Here is a 23801-nt window from a genome sequence, read left to right as displayed (position 1 = left end):
TAAAAATGCTATGGGTGAAAAAAGTGTTGCAAGGTCATGGCCTAGAGTGTTAAACAACTGTGTGTCTAATGCAGGTTCTTTGTTTGGGATGTGTCATTGAGGCCTTACGTCATAGCACGAGAGTGAGAACACAGTATTTAGTACACACAGGAAGGGAGAAGGTGGGGAGCAAGTAGTTGCCATTTAATGAAAAACAGTCTGCAGAAAAGCATTTGTATGTATGTTCATGGGAGACAATATGTATGCAACAGTGTACAACAAGGGCAATGTCGAACATGGTTTGGTCACTGCTGCATGGTTGAACAGGTGAGCTTATGAATTATAACAAAATGATGGCAGTTGGTGTGAGCATGAAGTGGCGGCAGCTGTAGTATAGTTATTTCAAGTTAGGCACATACAAGCAGGTTCAGCATTGTAAAAATTGAAGATGGAGTTCCAAAAGGACAGGTTGACCAGTAGAGGCTCCTGCAAACCCAGAGCTGCAGCTCGATGGCCTACTTATGCTCACATGCCACTTTTTAGGGGACCACAGGCTTTTTGGTGAAAGTAAAGCACCAAAGCTTTCATTTGTAGGAAGGCACTAACAAGTCCTTGCTTTAGGTCTGAAAGTGGACAGCAAATCTTTAGTACTAGTCTGGTGGCCTTTTATCATCAGGGCTTCCCCCAGTATGGTTCAGCCCATCAGCCCAGGCAGGGGCATCCGCAGGCGTAGGCATTTGGTGTGTAGTGACACTACAACCCGAGCTAACGGGGGGGGGGGGGGGTGCGACTCCTTCTCACTCCTAGCCGTAAGTGGATTTGCCGTGTCCGGGAAAAAGGGAATTCTGGGGGTTGAGTTGACGCCAGGTGATTGGACCTTTAACTCTTTCCTTACCACAAGGAAAGTGGCTGATTTTCGCATGCTCTAGCTAGGAATTTTCTGTGCGATTTCTGCCGAGTTTACGGTGTTATGCAATACACCGAAATAAAGGCGAATGAATGTACTTTCCAATGCTCTTTATTTCATAACAATCGAAAAACTTAGTTGCCTCTAGAAAATTCGTATATAAAAAAAGAAAATTTTACAAATCTTTTTTTGAGAACGAAGCGACATTTTCAACAAACATTCTTTTGGGGAAATTCTGAAATATTCAAAATGTTCAATAGTCACTGGGCAACATTACTTAGAGGAATTGTGAAAAATTCAATAGGTTTGTCCTCAAGTTTCAAAAAATTGCATCATGCATAGCGAAATAGTGAAGTTCTAGATTGGTCGTACCCAAGATTTTTTTTTAAACTTACAGCGAAATACTGGATACGAAAATGCAAGTAATAAATGGGCGGTTTGAAAGGTACAAAAAAAATGGCAGCTCTAAGTGTAACAAAAATTGACAAACACAAATAAATAAGTAAGTTCACAATAAAGGTAATAATGATAGACATATCTTCTGAGCAAAAAAATTATGGGAAAATATGAGGGGTGCAAAATATCCAAACAGCGGAATGGAATAGCAGTGGAAAAAAAAAAAAAACGAAAGCTTTAGCTCAAGAACTTTTTGAGCTACGAGTTGTTCATTCAGGCAGATCAGTGTGCCAAGCACCAAAACCATTTCTCACTGTGAAGCACTCATGGATTGTCATGTGCGACAGAAAACGTTCGTCTTGTGTTGAATTTTGTTTACTTGGTAGCACTTTTACAATTGTGCTGTATGTCCTTTCTTTCGGGCTTGTGCTGTACACTTGCGGGTGGCCGAAACTGGGGAACTTACTCTCAACTAACAGCCATCTGGTGAAATTTCTTCGTCGGAGCTGAACTCCGATGCCGCCAAATCATTGGCTAAGTCTTCACTGCTCGAGAAGTCCAAAAGATTGTTCGTCCAAGTTTTGGCATCGAGCGAAATAGCCGTTTTCTGAGCGCGCATTGTTTCCGGACGTTGACGCCGTCGTGCGGCTCCCTTGCACTTGAATCTTTGAACTCGGGCGGCCTTTATAACTCGCCGCCCCGCGGTAAAAAAGCAAACCCTGCAAAAAAAAAAAAAAAAACAATTCTGTTGTGTGTATAATAGCCTAGATGGCGCTAGGGGTCCCAAAGCGCGATAGTTGTTCAAAAGTGGTAGTGCAAACTCATCAGTCACCGGTGAACAATGCCTAGTGGTAAGGAAAGAGTTAAAGTCCTTTGGCAGAGGCAACACACCCTTCTGGCCCCGGCTTCACGTAGACGGCACTCCCTGGACTGACCCACCCAGGCGAAATCGGCTGTGGCCTTTTTCAATCCCTCTCTCTCTCTACATCTTCGTCATCACTTTTTATCTTTTCTGTCATCTTGTTTCTTCCTTTTACTTCCAATTTTTCTTGTGGAGAGGGTTAACCCTGAATAAATAACCTACCTTGGTCTAGGCACATTGGGTTATGGTGGTGTTATAGGACTGGTGTCTGCTGATTTTTAGTATTCACAAACTTGTAGCGCCCCCTCGTTGGGCTGCATGGTGGGTGGTCGCCAACGCTGCTGAATAAAAATAAGACTGGCATGCATAGAGCATCTCCCTTACTTACCGATTGTACAGGCTTGAAGCGGGTACGCACCGATGACATAAATTTTTTCCACCAGCCAATAGAAACATTTTCTCACTTTCATGTCATTCATTCTAAGAAAACTGGAAAGCAAGCCAGGACTGTATCTCCCTTTGTAGTTGCCAGGTGTCTTACTGAAACTCTCGGGGCTGGATACAAGGTAACCAAAATGGCTAGCGGAGGCCTCCTCCTCGAAGTTCGGGACAAAGAACAATTTGAAAAGCTAGACGGTCTCTCAACTTTCTGTGGCATACCGATCACCGCAACACCACACAGATCAATGAACACAACTCGCAGTGTGGTATCTGACACAGACTTACTTGACCTGACCAAGACTGAACTTTTGGAGGGGTGGAAGAGCCATAATGTGACCAATGTAAAGAGAGTCATCATCAAAAAAAGACAACAAAAAAAACACCAACAAAACACTTAATAGTACTCATGTTTCATTCCAGTAAACTGCCAGAAACCATTCAAACAGGGCACACGAAGACCTCTCTCGGGCCATACATACCAAAACCCTGTCGTTGCTTCCAATGTCAGAGGTATGGCTATGGCTCTAAAAGCTGGTGTGGTCGCCAGACTTGTGCACAATGTGGAGTCCTGGGCCACGTGTCTGAGAACTGCAAAGAGCAGCTGCACTGTGTAAGCTGTGATGGAAACCATGCCACGTATTCGCGTTCTTGTTCATACTGGAAGGAAGAAAAGGATATAATAACGCAGAAGGTGAAAGAAAACATTTCTTTTAAATAAGCTAGAAAAAGAGTCTCACCATTCTACAGCCCATCATATGCTGATGCGGCGCGTCAGGGGGTAGCGCCAAACCAGCCCTCGTCACTCCTTCGGCCCGCGCATACCGAGCCGGTGGTTGTGGCACCTGCCCCCACGGTGGCTGTAGTCCAGACTATTCCGTCTACTCGTGAACAGAGACCGGCGACTCCAGGGTCCTCAGGTCTCAAGGCCTCGCCTCACCAGGCGGGGCCCAGAATTCGAACTACCAGCTTGCACCTGCGGGCATCCAGTGCCTCCGAGGAGGCAATGAATACGTCGGTACCCTTGGTGCCGAAAAAGTGGCGTGGCTCCTTGGAGTGCACCAAGAAAACAAAAAAAAGCAGATAACAGGACCTGGTGACGGCTCTGTTGCTTAAATTCAAACTCCGCGCATAAACAGCCACTCGTTTTTCGTACACACTGCACTACTCTACATTCACCATGAACACTCAAATTATACAATGGACTGTTTCGAAATGAGAGTGCACTACTTAGACACTGACAGAAAAACAGGGACAAGTCCGTGTCTAAGTAGGGCACTCTCATTTCGAAACAGTCATGTATCACCAACTCGCCCAATCAACCATATTGACAAATATACAATGGAACGTCAGGGGCCTTCACAGAAGCCTTGACAATGTCCAAGAACTTTTACACGAACACTCACGAAAAGTGCTGTGTGCACAAGAACACACTTAAATCAAAACACACCAACTTTCTATGTAAATACGCTATTTTCCGAAAGGACTGGATGATACCGTGACATCATCCGGAGGTTTTGCCATAATAGTGAATCAAGTTTCTACTCCAAACATCCCTTGAGGCAGTGGCTGTTCGAGCTGTGCTTTTCGACAAACTGATCACAATTTGTACTCTTTACGTACCTACAAAAACTAAACCTACAAAAACCTACAAAATCACCTACAAAAACATGCCTTCCAGTCCTTAATAGATGAACTTCCGGAGCCTTATGTTCTCCTTGGAGACTTGAATGCGCATAGCAGGCTATGGGGTGACTCTCGTTGTGACGCCCGCGGTCGACTGATCGAACAGTTTCTTCTCTCTTCCAGCGTGTGTCTCCTGAATTGAAAAGAACCAACCTATTATAACCTCGCTAGTAATACCTATTACTCCATAGACCTAAGCATAGTATCTCCATTGCTTGTGCCTCTCCATCACTGGGAAGTCATCACTAATCCCCATGGAAGTGACCATTTTCCCGTAGTTTTGAGCACACCTACGTCAACTGAATGCCCGCCACAGGTTTCCAAATGGCTCATAAGCAAAGCCGACTGAGAACAGTTTTATACCATCACTCGTTTAAATTGGCGCGACATATGTACTTTAAGTATTGATGCTCCTTTCAACTACTTCGCAGCGTTTTTGATTGATGCTGTAACAAAATGCATCCCACAAACAAATGGGCACCCTGGAAAACGACGTGTGCCATAGTGGAACTCTGAATGCCGAAACGCGCATAAACAGCATAACAGCACATGTAGATTGCTTCGGAACTTACCGACAGCCGAAAATTTTGACAGCTTTAAGAAAATAAAGTATCAAGGCAGGAGAACGCGTTGGCAGGCCAGAAGAGAAAGCTGGCAAAAGCTTCTATCAGGGATCAATTCATATACACAGGAGGCTAAAGTCTGGAACATGGTTGGTAGGGTAGCAGGAAGACAAGCATACACATTCCCACTCGTAAAAACACAGGGTGACACCTCGGAAGATCAGGCAAACTTCCTCGGCACACACTTCAAACGGGTGTCCAGCTCGTCACACTATACTGATGCTTTCCAAAAATGCAGAGCAAGAATCGAAAAGCAGGAACTTGAATACAAACGTACCAGATATGAGGCATACAACCAAGCTTTCAGCTTAGCTGAGCTCCAAACATCACTAAACTTCTGCAGTAATTCTGCCCCAGGATCTGACCGTGTGGTGTATGAAATGTTAAAAAAACCTACCAATCGAAACACAAAAAACCTTACTTTGATTGTACCATGCTATCTGGTTGTCTGGTGCTATCCTTATTTCCTGGAAAGAGGCAAGAGGCTATTGTTATTCCCATTTTGAAACAGGGCAGGGACCTTTCTTCAGTTTCAAGTTGTAGGCCTATTGCACTTCTAAGCTGCCTGTGCAAACTTTTCGAGAAAACGATAAACTGCCGACTTGCATATTTCTTTGAAACAAACAATTTGCTTGACCAATTCTAGTGCGGGTTTTGAGAGGGTAGATCCACCACAGACCACCTTGTTCGTATCGAGGCACAGATCAAAGATGCTTTCATCCACAAGCAACACTTGCTTTCTGTGTTTCTCAATACGGAAAAGGTATATGATACAACACGGCGCTGGGGAATATTAAGAGACCTGTGCCATCTTGGCGTGCATGGCAGAATGTTTACCATAATCGAAATTTACTTGTCAGATCAGACATTTCGTGTTCGAGTGGGCAGCGTTTTTTCCCAAAGATTTGTCTTATAAACAAACGTGCCACAAGGTAGTGTACTTAATTGCACACTCTTTATTAATAAAATGAATTCTTTGCACTTGTCCATTCCTCATAGTATGTTTTGCTGCACATATGTCGATAACATCCAGCTTAGTTTGAACAAAGTCTCCAGTTGGGCAGAAGAAAACGGGTTCTGGCTGAATGCATAAAAAAGCACGTGTGTTTTGTTCTCCAGGAAGAGAGGTATTCATTCCGAACCTGATATTCAACTGCATGGGCAATGTCTTGCTGTTAATACTGAACATAAATTCTTAGGCAAGTACAGGACACTAAGCTAACCTTCATACCACACATCAAGTATTTAAAAAACAAATGCATAAAATCCATGAATGTTCTAAAAGTGTTGTTACACACTACATGGGGAAGTGACAAGAAGTGTCTGATGAACTTGTATAAAAGCCTCTTACGTACTTGCCTAGACTATGGGGCAATAACATATTAGTCTGCGACACCTACTGCCCTTAAAATGCTTGGTCCTGTTCATCATCTAGACATTCGCCTCTCTACGGGTGCTTTTCGCACTAGCCCTGTGGAAAGCCTGTACATGGAATTGAACGAATGGTCACTCCATCTACAGAAATGTTACATCATACATGGTTTTTAAATATTATCTTCAAGGGAACTCAGACAAAGAACACCCTTCACATTCTACAATTAATGGCATTTCAAGTTCTGCTGCGTTAGAAAACCAGCCTTCTATGAGACAGCCCTATTCACTCCGTGTGAGCGGCCTAGCGAAGGAAACCGGTGTGCCACTTGAAAAACGTTTGATAGCTCTTGCAGCATGCCTGCCACCGTGGCAGTGGCAAGCGATCGACTGCGACAAGTCTTGGAGGTTACAAAGAAAGCGCCTATTGCACATATTCAGACATACTTCCTGGAACTACAACATAAATACACATGTCCCGAGCTGTATACAGATGCCTCCAAGTCTAACTTTTCCGTGTCGTATGCAGCCGTCGGCCCATCCTTTTCGGAAGCCGGCGTACTGCACTCTGATTTAAGCATTTTTACTGGCGAAGCTTATGCGATACTTGCAAACGTTATACACATTAAACAAATAAAACTACAGAAAGCCATATCATACAAAGATTCCCCAAGTGTAGTAAAAGCTCTGAAAGCTCTTAAAAAGCACAAAAACCCCGTTCTTGTCTCACTTTACTCACTTTTATTTAAAGTCTACTCATCCAAACAGCATGTTGTAGTCTGCTGGGTGCCAGGACACCGCGAAATACAAGTAAACATTCTGATGGACCAGCTAGCTGGATCCACCAACAAAACTACTACCAATCCATCAATACCGATTCCTCCGCTCGACCTGAAACCTTTTCTAAAACGAAAGCTTTGGGGTTATTTGCAGAGCACATGGGACACACATATTATGTTATCAAAGGTATTATGTTATCAGAGTTAACTATGTTATCAGAGGTATTATGTTATCAAGCTGCAATTTGGTCCATTGGCCGCCAGTATCAAAATCCCACCACACAGAATTAATACTTACCAGGCTAAGAACAGCACATACACACAGAACACGTTCATTTCGTTTGTCTGGTGGCGATCCACCTTTTTGTGACAGATGTGGAGAAGCACTCACCGTACTTCACATTTTAATCCAATGTAAAGTAATTAGACACGCTGAGAAGACAATACTTTCTATTACCCTACCGAGGACAGATACCACTTCATCGTGCAATGTTTGTCAATAGGGAACCACTTTTCACAGAAATTGTTGTTGGCTTTTTTGCGAGACGTCCGTATCTTTCACGTTATATACAGTCGAATCACGATAATTCAAACTTGAAGGGGCCCAAAAATTTGTTCGAGTTAAAAGAAGTTCGAAAAATGAACGCTAAATGAACGGAGGGGTCACCATACAGTGGCGCATGTGCGTTGAGCTAACACACGAGAGGGAAGCTTCAAAAGACTTACATTTATTTACAAATCACATGACATCCGTCAATATTTGAAGTAATCAGTGATGCGTGTCTGCACACATTTGCCTTGCAGCAAATCAATCAATTTCGCACACAGCTTGCACAGCATTTTAACTTTGGCTTCAGCATTCTCCTGACAGGAGAAGTAGCGCACGCCTATGTCCAGTGACAACACTCTCTAAAGACGACGTTAACGACTGCGTCTTCGCTGCCGCTACCCTCTGCTCCGCAGCCCGAGCGTGGCCAGCACGTGACAAGAAAGGAGGAGTGTTTCCATGCAAGGGGAGCAGCAGATCGGCATTTGAGAGAAAACCAAGACTTTGCGGGAGCTTTTTTTTTTTCTTTTCGTGCGCGGCACTGAAAGGACAAGGGTCTCTACGTTACGTGGCCGGGACGGGAAAGGGGAAGCGTGACACCGGAGCATCGCAGATCGTCATTAGCGAGAGAGCCAACACTCCGCTCCGCGACAGCTTTCTTTTTTTTTTTTCTCTCTCTCTCGCGCGCGGCTTTGAAAGGAAAAGGGTCTCTACTTGGCTGGGACAGAAAAGGAAGAAGCATGACACAGGCGTGTCGCATATCGGCATTCGAGGGAAAGCAAACATTTCTCCACAGCCTTTCCTTTTCTTCTTTTCCCTTTCGCGCGCAGCGTAGAGGTGTCGGAGGTGTTCTCACGGTATTGGACGTGGTACTGAGAGCATTTTCGGAGCGTGGTATGTTCAAATTAACCGTGGCAAGTGCTTGCGCATTCGAATTAGAGCGTTTTCGCCCATAGGAATACACATAGCTTTCACGGGATCACAGTGCGAGTTCGGATGAACAGAAAGTTTGAAATAATGAGACTTGACCATACCCGGGCATTTCGTAGCAGAGAGGTTTCTCCAGAGAGGTTTTTGCTGCGGTGGCTACACTGCACAAAGCACTTGCTTCATGGCCCTTGGGCACAAGGGTGTGAACGATCAAGGCACTTGTGCTAATGCCATACATGTCCACCTTGGTTTTTATTATCACAGACTGTCATTGCCCATCAACACTACACATATTTCACGACATGGTCATGATTTTATTACTTTTATGTTTTTATTCGCTTTAGGGCAATGAATTTTAAGGCCTTTATACAGCTGCTTATCACAATCATTGTCCACATCTCTAGTCCCATGAACTGGTACTCTTTGGCCATGAAATGGCTCTTGCGCCACAAAACACCAAATATCATCATCATCAGTATGGTTCACATCTGAGCTTTGTGGTTTCCAGTGATTGGTTCCCTTTTTATTTGTTTTCTTTTCTCATGTGCTCTCATGCGCAGCTTGTAGGGGTCGTCCTTGTTCTCTTTTCAACACTTCCCTCATCTGGCACTGAAGCTCTGGAATTGCTGCTCATATTCATGATAAATATTTGCCAAATGATGAATGTATGGTTGCAGCGATAGTGTAGTGGTTAGAGCATCTGCCTCGCATGCAAAAGATCCATGGTTCAAATCCCGGTGCCGCCCAGTTCCCAACCGGATTAAAAAAAAATGAATCCGCGTGGTGATGAAATTGCATTAAGAGGCCTGGGGTGCGGCCTCACCGGTAACCACAGCCGGGAACGTACTCCCTCACCAGAGAAGGATTAGCCACCCTGGTGCAGTATCTGGCCACTACCTCCCACAGCATACGTCAGATAATTCACGGCCCTCAGCCCCCAGCAGCTGCGAAGCAACTGACCACGGCGGCGGTCAGATCTGCAACGCAGCAGAGGGTGCTAAGAATCCTTGGATCCGGACAGGCTGCCATTGGAACCTGAACTTGGCAATGTTTAATGCTAGAACTTTATCTAGTGAGGGAAGTCTAGCTGTACTATTCGAGGAGCTAGAGGGTGGTAAGTAGGATGTAATAGGGCTCAATGAGGTTATGAGGACAGATGAGGCCTATACGGTGCTACAGAATGGGCACGTCCTTTGCTATCGGGGCTTGGCTGACAGAAGAGAACTGGGAGTGGGGTTTCTAACTCACAGAAACATAGCTGGGAACATAGAGGAATACTAAAGCCTTAATGAAAGGGTGGTAGGTATCATAATTCAACTGAATAAAAGATACAAGATGAACGTGGTACAGGCTTACGCGCCTACATCCAGCCATGATGACGCTTCAGTTGAAAGCTTCTATGAAGACGTGGAATCGGCAATGAGTAAGGTAAAAACATAGTATACTATACTGATGGGAGACTTTAATTCAAAGGTAGGGAAGAAGCAGGCTGGAGACCAGGCAGTAGGAGATTATGGCATCGGTACTAGAAACGCCAGTAGTAGAATTCGCAGAACGCAATAATTCACGGATTTCGAATACCTTCTACCGAAAACGAGGAAACCGCAAGTGGACATGGAGGAGCCCTAATGGCGAAAATAAGAACGAAATAGAATTTATAATGAGTGCACACCCAGGCATCGTGCAGGATGTGGAAGTGGTTGGCAAGGTACAATGCAGTGACCATAGAATGGTATGGGCTCGAATTCGCCTAGACTTGAAGAAGGAACGACAGAAACTGATACGCAAGAAGCCAATCAATGAGCTAGCACTGAGAGGGAAAGTACAGGAATTCAGAGTCTCGCTTCAGAACAGGTACTCGGCTCTTAGTGAGGAAACCAACCTTAGCATAGATACAATGAATGACAATTTGACAAGTATCATTACGGAGTGTGCAGTGGAAGTTGGAGGCAGGGTAGTTAGACAGGACACTGGCAAGCTTTCCCAGGAAACGAAGAATCTCATTAAGAAGCATCAAAGCATGAAAGTCTCAAGTACAACAGACAAAATAGAACTGGCATAGCTTTCAAAGTTGATTAATAGGCGTAAGGTATGCGATGTAAGAAGGTATAACATTGGTAGAATTGAACACGCTCTGAAAAACGGAGCAAGCGGTACAGCAGTGAAGAGGAAACTTGGGATAGGCAAAAATCGGATGTATGCACTAAGGGACAAAGAAGGCAAAATAACTACCAATATGGATGGGATAGTTAAAATAGCGGAGGAGTTTCATAGAGATCTTTACAGTAGCCGGGAGAACCACGACCTTAGTAGTGTAAGAACTAGCAGGAAACCAGATGACACCCCACCAGTAATGATAGAAGAAGTCAGAAAAGCTTTGGAGAGCATGCAAAGAGGCAAAGCTGCTGGTGAGGATCAGGTAACATCTGATCTGCTGAAAGATGGAGGACAGATTGTGTTAGAAAAACTAGCCACCCTGTTTACAAGGTGTCTTCTGACGGGAAGAGTACCAGAGTCTTGGAAGAATTCTAACATCACCTTAATACATAAGAAAGGAGAAGACAAGGACTTGAAGATTTACAGGCCGATCAGCTTGCTCTCTGTAGTATACAAGCTATTTACTACAAGCTATTTACAAAGATAATTGCTAACAGAGTAAAGAAAACATTAGAATTCAATCAACCAAAGGAAAAAGCAGGATTTCGAACAGGCTACTCAACAATCGACCAGATTCATACTATCAATCAGGTAATAGATAAATGCTCGGAATATAACCAACCACTATACATAGCCTTCATAGATTACGAGAAGGTGTTTCATTCAGTAGAAATATCAGCCGTCATGCAGACACTGCGGAATCAGAGTGTCCATGAAGTATATATAAACATCCTTGAAGAAATCTACAGGGGATCAACTGTTATTATAGTGCTTCATAAAAAAGCAACAGAATACCAATCAAGAAGGGTGTAAGGCAGGGAGACACAATCTCCCCAATGCTATTTACCACGTGCTTACAGGAGGTTTTCAGAAGCTTAGAATGGGAACAGTTAGAGATAAGAGTTAATGGAGAGCACCTTAGCAACCTGCGCTTCGCCGATGACATTGCATTGCTGAGTAACTCAGGGTACGAATTGCAGCTCATGATTATAGAGTTAGACAAAGACAGCAGAAAGGTGGGTCTTCAAATTAATCTGCAGAAAACGAAACTAATGTACAACAACCTCGGAAAAGAGCAGCGCTTCGAGATAGGTAATAGTGCACTTCAATTTGTAAAAGACTATGTCTACTTACGGCAGGTAATAACCGCGGAGCCGAACCACGAGATTGAAGTGAATAGACGAATAAGAATGGAGTGGAGCACATTTGGCAAGCACTCTCAAATTATGACAGGTAGATTGCCGCTATTCCTCAAGAGGAAGGCATATAACAGCTGCATCTTGCCGGCACTTGGCTACGGAGCAGAAACTTGGAGACTTACAAAGAGGCTTCTGGTTAAATTGGGGACGATGCAGCGAGCAATGGAAAGAAAAATGGTAGGTGTAACCTTAAGAGACAAGAAGAGAGCAGAGTGGATTAGGGATAAAACGGGGGTTAAGGATATCATAGTTGAAATCAAGAAGAGGAAATGGACATGGGCCGAACATGTAGCGTGTAGACAGGATAACTGCTGGTCATAAAGGGCAACTAACTGGATTGCGAGAGAAGGCAAGTGGGTTAGGGGGAGACAGAAGATTAGGTGGGCAGATGAGATTAGGAAGTTTGCGGGTATAAATTAGCAGCAGCAAGCACAGGGCCCGGTTAACTGGTGGAACATGGGAGAGGCCTTTGTCCTGCAGTGGACGTAGTCAGGCTGATGATGATGATGAAATGTGCGAGACTTGCCAGCTCATCTTGTGCAGAAGTATCACTGAAGGTGCCTTTGTCGACCCTTTGATGGATTTGTTTATTGATCAGCAAGGGGCTGACAATGACCAAGACAGTTTATTTGGTCATTGGAGTCTTTAGGCTACGGCATGGCAGCAGACACAGTGACTATGCTACCTATCATAACACAACAAAACTGCCATGCTGGTCAATTCACGTATAGTCACTTGACGGTCCATTGAAGTGATACAGCAGATCTACCTTGTGAAGGGAGTGCAGGTTGTGCTTTTGTCATCTGCTTGCACACAGCAGGTTAATGCCAGCAAGTCACCTTTACATTAGCTAGCTGTATCTCAAGTACACTAGCTGAACACAAAGCCTGTCGCTATATATGAGATGGCAGATGATGCAAGGTGGTTTCACTAAGCTGGCCAGAGCTAAAAGGGCTGACTGACTGCGATGAGGAAGCTCTCCAAGATGGCTAGAGTGTTTGCTTTCATTTTTTTTTTATTACGGCATGTTGGGTGGGAAAATAGAGTTCAATATGTGCTAAAGATGCAGAAAGCTAGTTTACACTGTGAAGCCTGCCAAAAGAAATGGAAAGTCGCATGTCTACATATTTCTGGCAAGTGTTTTGTGATAATGGGTCTTCACTGTCTATCTACAACAAGCAAAGATGAAAACCCTATTATACAGCAGTTATGTTGGAATTTATTCATGAACATGATCACGACCATTTCAATACGACTTTTTTAGCGTTTTTTTAATGTGGATACACTGTGTTTTTAAAAAAAGCAGGCTTTTGCAAAATCTCAACAGCTTTCTGTATGTTGATGCTGTGTGTTTATCATTACGCATTTCATTTACAGAGTGCTGCATCATTGGCATTCCAATGCATTAGAACAGAATTTTTGCAAGTGTGTCATTCTTTGGGTTCATCATAGGGAAACATGAGCTTCAATGAAAGTTATTGTTGGGCAAGCTGGTGTTGTATCACAGACGACATTTTTAGAGCAAAAGAGAAAAGAAATAATTACTGAGAAGAGAACAAAACAACACAGTGCACAGAGCGAGCACTAAACATCAACTGACTTCATTTCAGAAAAAATATACTACGGAAAGTGCACCCCTGATCATGCAAGCCACTGCTGCTTCGCTAATCAAGCATCAAATCAAAGAATCTAGTATACTCACTCTTGAAAAAACATACAGAAGTGTCGCTAATACAGTCCCTGCTTTTACTCTTGATATCATAGGCTTCCAGTAAATCTCTCCCCAAGGAATCAGCTCCTCTACCCAGAATCTTAACCGTATGAATTTGTGTGCCACATGTGCAGACCGTGCATGAGCACCATGGTTACACATGTGCAGCCAGCGCGGGAACATGTGTTGCCCTTGAAAAATAAAAGTACAGTAGTATCTCGTTAACTCGAACTCACACATGTCGAAAAATCGGCTAAGTCGAAGTTTGCCGCCGCACTGAACATTTTCTTATATGTCCCATGTATATTTTTTGCTTTATCTAGGAAGTAATTTTGGGTCAGATTACTGATACTTCAAACCTTGATTGGGAGTGGAAAGAAAACTGGGCCGCCGGACCATTTCACAAAATTCATGCAACGCTGCCACGCCTGAAGTTCGTAGATTTTGTTTTTCTTATTTTGCCGCGCCTGCCACTACGTCGATAATTTCCGTGAACGTGAAGTGCATGAAATCTCTCAGCCCAGTGACATATCAACTTTGTCAAGCAACCCTGAGGCATGTCATGTGACACATGCGCTACTGTGTACCAGAAGGGGTCAGTGGAATGGACGAGGCGGCCGTGCTGCTTCTCAGCTTATTCTCCGGCGGGTGACAGCAGCGGCGGCGCTGTAGTCACTTTGTACTGAAGATGGCAAGGACGTCTAGATTTGGAGCGCGCACGTCGTAGCCTGCGAAAGCATGTAATTGTTTGCTTTTAGCACATTTAATGCACTGCTGAGCCTTTATCGGTGTATGCACACCTGCAAAGCAACATGGCGTCCAAGTGAACGTGGAGGCATGCCAAAATTGTGTCAAGAAATTTCCTGTTTCAGGAGCCTGCCAACCCATAAAAGAAAAACAACATACAATTAGAATGTGTAAGGATCCACCTAGCTGCTCAGTCAATGTTTGTACAGTTTTAAAGGAGTACTTTAAGCCGTTATACTATTTACTATCAACAGTATATATTGTGCTGATTTCCAAATCTTCTATTGGCACAATGCCATAGCAAGCCAGCAAATGCTTGTTTTTGATAATGTTGTGTATTATAAATGTAGTTTTATCAAGTGTCAAAAGTCTAGGCAGATATATGTATGAACAAGTACATGCAGGTAAGTGTGACACATCCCTGTCCCGCCTATCAACTATATTCGTGAAATAACCCCTTAGAAGGGCTGCTATTTATGCACGGTCATGTATGCTGTGCACGTGTCGTTCAACTAGGTCAGGCTTGTAATACTTTTGAGACCTCATACTATTGAAAAAGTCAAATTTACATAGTGAATTTGTAAAAAGGCATGCTATACTCAGCTTTGCCAATGGTAAACATTCGGTGCATAGGATGTTTTTTTCAAAGCCAAGTTCTCTTAAATCAACATGTGACCAGCTGTATAGACCACGCACTTCTGCCGATGTTCACAGTATTAAAGTACTTTGAAGCACATCTATCTTCAGGTAACGTGTGTAATAATGCCGAGACTATAAAGCCTCGCTGCACCAATCAGGTATTTTTTTGTCATAGTTTTTATACCTATAGTAACAATTTTTACGGCTTAACCTCAATAAAATAAATAATTTTTGATCTTTCACAAGAGCTTATTGAGCTGAAATTCAGTACTTTGGCGTGTCCTCCTCAAGAGTTATTACAGCATGTGCTAGACATCAATGATGGGCAGGCACAAAGAAAGCTGTATCAAAAAAGTGCGCCGGGGGAGCCAAAGTGCGTAACAGTTCTTGCGCGCAAAGCGCTGTGCCCTCAGTACTAATCGACTGCAGTGCAGCCGCTGATGGCGACGCACGAGGCATCGTGCGGCGAGGCACGGTCTTGCAACTCAACAATTCCAGTACACTCTACTATGATGGCTAGAAGGAGAGGTATCAGCATTGCCTCAGCCCCGCTGTGTTCGGGGGCATGCTGGTATTTTATGCCTCTGCGGGGCGGTGCTCCCATTGTCACCGAGATCTGTTGAAAGCACCCCTGAGCATGCGCCGATCGTCGACGCTGCGCATTTCATCGCTTACAAACAGGTAGGGGCACAAGACGTAACAATGTCTGCAATGGTGTGCTAGTTTAAACTTGTTTGGGATCAGTACATACTGACGTGGTCATTCCACATTGATTTCAAAATAGCAAGAACCCTGCTTTCCACCTTTGGCCAGCAAACAAGCGAATAAGGCGTGCCTCTTCACTGTTCCCTCAACGATGAATGGCTCAGGGCCTGGAAGAGGGCGATTTTTCTTGCTGGCAAGTTACTGGAGAACAACTGCGTTATGTGCGATGTTCATTTAGATGACAGATTGATCGTCCGTACGTTTACAAGCATCTCATCAATGGTCAGTCAGTAGAAGTCCTCAGTGATTGCCTTATACTGACAGACGGATGCGATTCCGATGATATTTCCGAATGTGCCTGCATACCTCTCAATGAAGCTGCCTCTAAAACGAAAGACTGTGTCGTATTATGTAAGTGCGACTTCCTACCAAAGAAAGGTTGACTCTATTAATAAGTAACTGCAGCGCTGAAATGGACATTACACAAGATCAATTAACTGTAACGGCGGCTACAATATCTTATAGGGCATGATGCAAGATGATCCTTTTAGTAAGTACTACGAGAAACACATCATCCCAAATGACACGCACGTAACGTTCTCACTATGTGCGTAAAGTGTTGGAACTGTGCTTTGATAAGTGACTTTTGTGTCATCACCACGCGGTGCATCGGGCAAACCAGAGGGAAGGGCTCACCAGGGATCTCTCTCTCTCTCACAAGGAAGGTGAAACACTGGTTCCTTTCCGAGCTAGGAAAGAGGCACTCCGAGTTTGTCCCAGGGTGAGGGAGAAAAAACTGCACACCACGCGTGACACAGCACGGAGACGTAGAGTCCTACATGGAAATCAACTCTGTAGTCCATTGCAGTTATCAGTTTGCGCGCCGGGCAGACCACGGTTTGTGAAAACAGCAGCCGCAGCATGAATGCACCATGGGGAATGTGATAATGCGCCCGCCAACAGTTCTCGAACGCTGGGCCTTTTGCCTGGGGCACTTTCACAACAAAGCAAGCCGTCTGGATGGCCAACAGCTTTTCCTAATCCGTCAGTCGGTCAGGCGTGTCCTGAGGGTTTTATGAGGGGAGCCGACATCCCTGAATAATTCGAAAAACATTTTTCGTGTTGTCGCCGCTCTGTGAATGCTGACCCAAAAGAAATCAGGGTAGGCTCAGCCGCAATGTCTCACACGTCAAAGCGGAGCCAAGCCAGGGAGGCCGATCATAACAGCCCGTCCACCACAGGTTGTCTCGAAGGGGTTGCAGCACCAAAACACTCCGCAGAGACCGTATATCTGCTCCCTTGTAAACGTTGATGCAGGCTGCACCAATATCTGGACCTGAGCCATGGCTAGCAAATGCCAGAAACGAACCATGCAAGGCCCGAGGCACAACAAACAGAGAGCACTCAACCAACCTCGAGAAATGCCAGGCTACATTTTCTGATCAAAACTCCCTCAAATTTAAAATTGGTGCTTTCACTCACGAAAATCACAGACCAGCTAATAAAGCCATAACGAACGCAGACCTGCTACGGGCGAAGCGAATCCCCTAACAACCTAACATTTAGTATAATTTCCTAGAGAGATTCAGAGCTTTTAACGCACGTGGGTGCTACGGGCAACACAAAAACAAAAGGAAGTGATTAATCATAAATGCTTCTCACTACTGAAGTAAAACTCAAAATCAAACTTGCACATATAAGTCAAAACAAACAGAGAAATAAAAACTTACTCTGCACTGATACTCATGCAACATGTATACTGCAAATTACAGAAGGTTCATACAGAGACTTTTAGTCAGCCTTCCTCCCTGTTCAACTCAGCTTGAGCATATAACACAAAACAAACAGAGAAACAAAAACATACTTTGCACTAATGTGCATACCAACAAGTAAACTGCAGAAAACTGAAGGTTTAAACAGAGGCTTTTAGTCAGTCTTTTCTGTTAAATTCAGTGCAAAAGCCCTCTTACCGAGCACTAGGTTTTGCTGAATATAGGCAAACTAACAGATATCTCAATGTCTGCTGTTAGGATGAGGAGGAAAATGAAGCTTTCAAAAATTGACACACTCCTTGCCCATCGGCAGACATGGAAACATTAAAAGCAATACAGTAAAAAATTGGATACAAGAGCAATTCTTAGTACCTTTACATTGGTCCCAATCATTAAGTGGTGCAGATTTGGGTGCACGTTAAAGAACCCCAGGTGGTCGAAATTTCCAGAGCTCTCCACTACGGGGTCTCTCATAATCATATGGTGGTTTTGCGACGTCAAATTCCACATATCAAACATTAAGCGGCACCCTTTTAGACGGGCTCAGGGGGGGGGGGGACGGGGACGTGCATACTTCAGTTTTCGAGGCGGCAGGTCACGATTGAGGGAGAAATAGCCAACCTGTCCGAAGCTACCGAAGCACCCAGTGGTAGCGACCTTTCTTCTGGAGGGAAACGTGCTTCAATTGCGCCAATCTGAAATTACTGGGCAATGCTGCTTCGAAAGGTTTTTTTTTTTTGTGTGTGTGTCCAATTCGCGCCGTTGCTGCGCCACAAGGTGGTGGTGGAGTCCTGAGCGAAATTACGAGATGGTCACTAACACTTGTACTGCTGCTACTGTACAGCTGCATTTAGCCAGTGACTACGTGAGCGCACAGGGGCGCCGATCGCTGCAGCCTCGATCGTTGTAGGGAACCGTGTTCAGCGTGCACCGCTTTACATCAACGAAAGCAGCTCGCTGATGCGAAATGGAGTGTTGTGGATCGCGGCAACCGAGGTAGCAAGCATGCTGCCACAACCACTAGAGCATCATTTTCGCCGCATCTGTGCGCGGTCTTAAGCGTAGTGGGCGCAAGCGGCTGGCACGGTGTGTACGCCAAGTAGGCGAAGTGCTGCATGCAACTAGCCAATAGGCAATCGGCTCTCCTGCGACCATACCGCGTCTCAAAAAATCTGGGTCCGTTTTCGCTAAGTAGCAGATCTCGGTACACATCTATAGCAGACGGCCGCGTATATTCGTTTCGTGGGCTGCGTATCCCGGACTCTGCAGTAGTTTCGAAATCCTTGCTGTCGCCACCGCGTTATAGTGCATAAAATATACTTTCTAGGCACTGTATCATCAGATGGCCGTGCGAGATTCGCAACTTTCAGTGACTATAGGGGGCGCGACAAAAAACCACAATTATCAGATGGCCGTGCGAGATTCGCAACTTTCAGTGACTATAGAGGGCGCGACAAAAAACCACAATTAACGCGCTGTGATTGTGGTGCTCAAATCACTTGAATGCACGGATAGGCCTAGCACGGAGCCTTCATCGCAGGTGACGGTTGCCGCTGCTCGGGGTAAGGATAATTTTTCATGGCATTCAGTATTTATTGAAGGAAGCACCTCATGCTTGAGTGCATAAAGTGAGCGACATGTGGTGGGATTTTTCACAGGATTCGACGTCCGCGTCGAGGATGCTGGTTTTATTTACCGGTCATGGCAGTGCTATCGCTTGGGTACAATTGTTTCATTACGCAAACTAATTCCTATTCCAATGAACTGGTGCTCTACTGTGTCACTCATTAAAAACAGCGCCGGCTTACACGCTACAAGCGAGATAGACATTTCGCGAGTAAACATGCGACACTGCAAGTCATCTTGCCCAACCGGCTTAGGCCTACTTTGCTTTGTCGAAAAACTGCTTGCGTATCTAGACGCGCGCATAGGAACAGAAATGCCAATCATGTTGCTAAAATTTGAGAGCCCTAGACACGGTTGGACGGCGGCGGCGTCTGCCCAACTGGTGCTCACATGTGTCAGTTGCGGCGAGCATTTGTCAAATGTTTTCCACTCGCAAAAAAAAAAAAAAAGACATGCCATTGTCAGATAGGAAGGAAACGCGGCGCCGACGGCGCTTTGTCTCAGAGTCGCACATTACTTATCAACCATAGCTGTATTTAACGTAATGCAAGTGCTGCGGGCGCGATACAAGTATTAGAATAGCGTTTGCCCTGCTGCAAACCGCAACTCATGATCGCAGCGACACTGTAGCCCCGAAACCAGCGTTTGCGGGCCGCGATTGCCGCACGCTATTTTGAATTTTCTGCAGGCGGGCCGCGAACGGTGGTTCGCGCACGACGTATGCGCAGCGGCAAATGACAGCACCGCGAGTCTTTGCGGTGCGGTCGCAGCCACTGCGCATGCGTCGTGCGCGTTCGCGGCCCGCCCGCAGAAAATCCGAAATAGCGTGTTGCGATCGCGGCCCGCGAAGTGCTGGTGTCGAGGCTATGTGTAGCTTCCGTGCATTTGAGTTTGTGGGGCAGCTGAAGTCCATAGGAGGGGCAAACGTTATTCTAAAGCTTCCTATTGTAACCCCCCCCCCCCCCCCCCCAAAAAAAAGAAAAAAACGCTCGCTTACTGTGTGTCACGATTTCCCACCATGGTAGCACAGCATGCCGAGTTCGGTCAACGCCTTCTAGAAAAAGTATGTCTTGGAACAATCAAAAATAACAATGAAATGGATTTTTTGCTCAACTTATTTTCAGGGTGTTTGTACTTCTGAGCACCTACTCTCAAATTACTAACTCTGAATTCGGTCGAGAAATGCAATAAAATGGGCGGCACCCTGGCAGCGTAAAATGCCCTCAAAAGAACACAATTTGTTCGAACTTCACACGCACGACATGAGTGTTGCAGCAGGCCGAGCGTCGCTATCTGGAGCTGGAGTTGAAGCTATTTCCTTTGTGCGTAATTCGCGCCATCTCAGAATGACGTCGTCCAATCAGAATGGCCGCTGTCGCAGTTTTTCTGAAGGTGATTCCCGGGATGCTGATTGGCTGTCACTCAGCACGCATTTTGAGTGCGCCGCACTGAGGTTCCCATTGGCTAGCGTGACCAACGCATTTTTTTTTGATAGAGCATTAATACAATCGAAAATTTTCATATGATGATAGATATCAGCATCAATAGTAATAGCATAGCTCCACGTGGCAGATCTTTGGCTACAGCTGCATCTGCATCTTAAACTGAACCAAAGAATATCGAGAAAAAGTGCCTTAATAACCTGTAAGAAATTACCTAACTAGACTGATACCCCTGTCACGGGCACTTAAAAGTCTTTTAAGTAATACCCGTGACACACGGGCAAAAGTAAAGTACTTTGAAGTAAACCCCTTTGGTCGCCTAAGGGGACCATTTGCAGAAAGGAGTGGCGCTGATGACACACGGCACCAGACTACTGCTTTAGGCGGTGCCTCAGAAGAACGCTGCAGAAAAAATGACGCTGTTTGTGGAAGCAGCAAGATTGGAAATATTAAAAAGAATCTGCGCATGTACATCACATTCAGCGACGCCGGAGCATAAAACCGTTTTTTTTTTATTGTATGGTGGCTTATAATGCGCATACCTGTAATTTTCTTTCGCTTTTTTGCGTTTTTAGCAGCAACTTAAGTTCGCCTGGCAACTATGAACAGTCGGTGTTTTGCTGTTTTTGTTTTTTGTCGTGCTTTTTACATGGCTGCGTCCAGCTGGGTCAGTGACGGCGTGCCGCGTTTCATCGTGGTCCTGCGATGTCTCAGCGCAGAAACAGAGATAAAGCAACAGCTGAGGTGGGCCTGACTCTTGTCGCCCTCGGCTCCATCGAAGATGAGCTAAACGCTGCGAAGGCAAGAGTGATGAGCCTCAAACAAAGACTCGCCATGAACAGCTTCATTTTGACTGCTTCCGCACTGTCCCCCCGAGCCACCAACCGCGAAAAGTGGGCCTATGTGCGCAACGAACGCTGGTTCGAAGACACATTGTCGTTATTAGGCGACGGCCACTTTAAGGTCTCCTTTTCAGTCCACTGGACGCGCGGTTTTTTCTTCACCGACTGAGCCGACTCCATTGTTACAAGACACTACGTCGCCGACACAGCAACTGCCGCTGCCAACCCTAACATGATCGCACTAGTGACGTAATGCAGGGGTTTGAGAGTATGGACAGACTATAGGCCTTCACTTTTCAACAAATCGCACTGCTGCTGAAAATGAAAACATTTTCTCAGCGCAAAAAAATACTGACAGGGCACCGCAGTGTTGCGACACGTTTTCTTCTATTGATAAATTATGCACACTGTATGCGAGAGTACTCCCTTCCTGCCAGAAAAGTAGATGCGGGATCTGCTTTTGCGAAAAGGATATTTGCCGGAAAGGAGTTACTCTTTTGTCGTGTGTCACTGCGCCCGAACGCCTTTCCGAAAGATGTCCCCTTGTCTAAAGGACTTCAGGGTGCCCGTGTGTCAGGGGCATAAGCGGTCTTTTTCCGAAAAGGAGTTCCTGACAGCAGACACACGGCACAGAGCGAACTCCTTTTCAGAAGCGGTCTTTTTCGTAAACGGAGTTCGTCGATCTTTTTTACGGCTCCGAATGAGTAGCCTCGAAACCAGTGGGCACCAGCAATTTTCGAGTGGTGGGAAAAAAAGAGCGAATGCTTATTTTTCTGTCACCAAAGCCCTTTGTATAAATAAATTTTATATCCTGCAGAAGGTGTAATGAACTCTTTTAATGGTTATTTCCTTTTCTACTCTCGTAAGCAGCTACAACGCGTCGGCAATATCACGTGGTGACGCTCGGTCTCGCACGGTGCCATTTAGCACAAGCGAGGAAAGCATGGCAGTCGTGTGTTTGCCCGTCATTCAAGTGGTCAAGCTTGTATAGGGCAATGCCGACTCGCTTCTCAGGAGTGATGGTTTCACGCATGCTGGTGCACTGTCTTTCGAGCTCACTGCGCAAGCTCTCCACAATAAAACGAAAGGTGGACGGGTACACTCGAAAAGATTGCTTGAAGTTCTGCTCACCGAGGTGAGGTACAGTTCCCTCGAACCACCTCTCGTTATGTCTGAAGGCCCAGATCGATCGATCGCAGGCCTTCTCCGACAGCTTCAGTGCGCACAGCAAGGAATTGCTTAACAGCAGTTGCTGCTTGATCCTCTCCTTGGCGGCTTTTGCAGCGTCTGCCTCACTTTCCAGAGCGAGAAGGCAGGCCGTGAGGCTTGCGATCCTCGCTTTTTCTTCCATACGGTCGCCCATAACGTGTCGAGAGCAGTCGAGAGCAGCGAAAAACAAATACGGTAAATAAAAGCCCAGTGGTGCCAGACGGACTTGTGCACGTCGCTAGTTATGGGAATTCTTCCTTAACTAGTGCAACAAACTTTCACATTGGTGTTTCTTCATCTCTTATTCTTAAATTTATTTGAAGAAACGAGCAGTGCAACAAGTCTTCAATTTGTACATCGTGATACATCGTTTAATTTTCATTGCTTCTCTTTTAACTTGTGGGGTCTCGGCGAGGCGAACGTGTGCATCGCCACGCCACGCTCTTGGAGTGAACGGACACAGCAGACGCGGTCGATACAAAGCACACAACATACATTTATTAACTAATTTAGACGACAATATCGTCCGCCGAATGATACACCAATTTCAATTAACACACTACCATACAAACAACATAACGCAGTGACACACTAAACACACAATAACATGATAAACACACATTAATACACCCAACACACTAACACATACCCAAGGCGGCGTCGCCAACGCCTGACTTTTCACGTGGGACCCCGGCGCGAAGCCCGCCGCGCCGAGCACCGGGGACCCACGCAACAGACAACCGTTCGCGGCAGCCGCCACGTGCAGAAGAGACTCGCTCAACCCTCGCCCACCACCAAGGCCTGCCTTCCGCCAGGGGCCACCGCTGGCCCTACCACTCTACCAACAGTGGTACTCAAAGCGAACACAACGCCATCTATCGCCCGGCGGTGGTCACCACCGAAATAAAGCCTTGGGGCGAGACACGTGTGCCACACGGCGCAGACTTTACAGGGGGGGGGGGGGGGTGCTGCTTTGATGACTTGCTCCACCGTTTCACATTTTTTGGCTGCCCAACACCCATGATTGTCGATGCAACATTCACAATTCCACTGTCCTGCCACCTGACAACTGTGTTATGACCCCCTTTGGTGCCCTTGGCGTCCATACTGCCCTGTCCTTCTTTTTTGAGCATCTTATCCGACTTGAGTGGACATCCTTGCAGTCTGTTGCTGCGAATGGTCCCAACGTCCCAAATGCCAATTTGCTTCAGCTGTTGAAGTAGAGGTATTGACG

General features: G+C 45.5%; 1 protein-coding gene across 8 annotated transcripts in view; it reads left to right on the top strand.

Moving 5' to 3' along the window:
• Window positions 1-23801, top strand: part of LOC119176071 (constitutive coactivator of peroxisome proliferator-activated receptor gamma) — an 85221-nt gene that overhangs the window by 10651 nt on the left and 50769 nt on the right. The gene's annotated exons all lie outside the window — the stretch shown is intronic.

The sequence above is a fragment of the Rhipicephalus microplus genome, chromosome X, assembly GCF_043290135.1.
Source record: "Rhipicephalus microplus isolate Deutch F79 chromosome X, USDA_Rmic, whole genome shotgun sequence".
NCBI classification, from domain to species: domain Eukaryota; kingdom Metazoa; phylum Arthropoda; class Arachnida; order Ixodida; family Ixodidae; genus Rhipicephalus; species Rhipicephalus microplus.
This window is presented reverse-complemented; position numbering and strand designations above follow the sequence as displayed.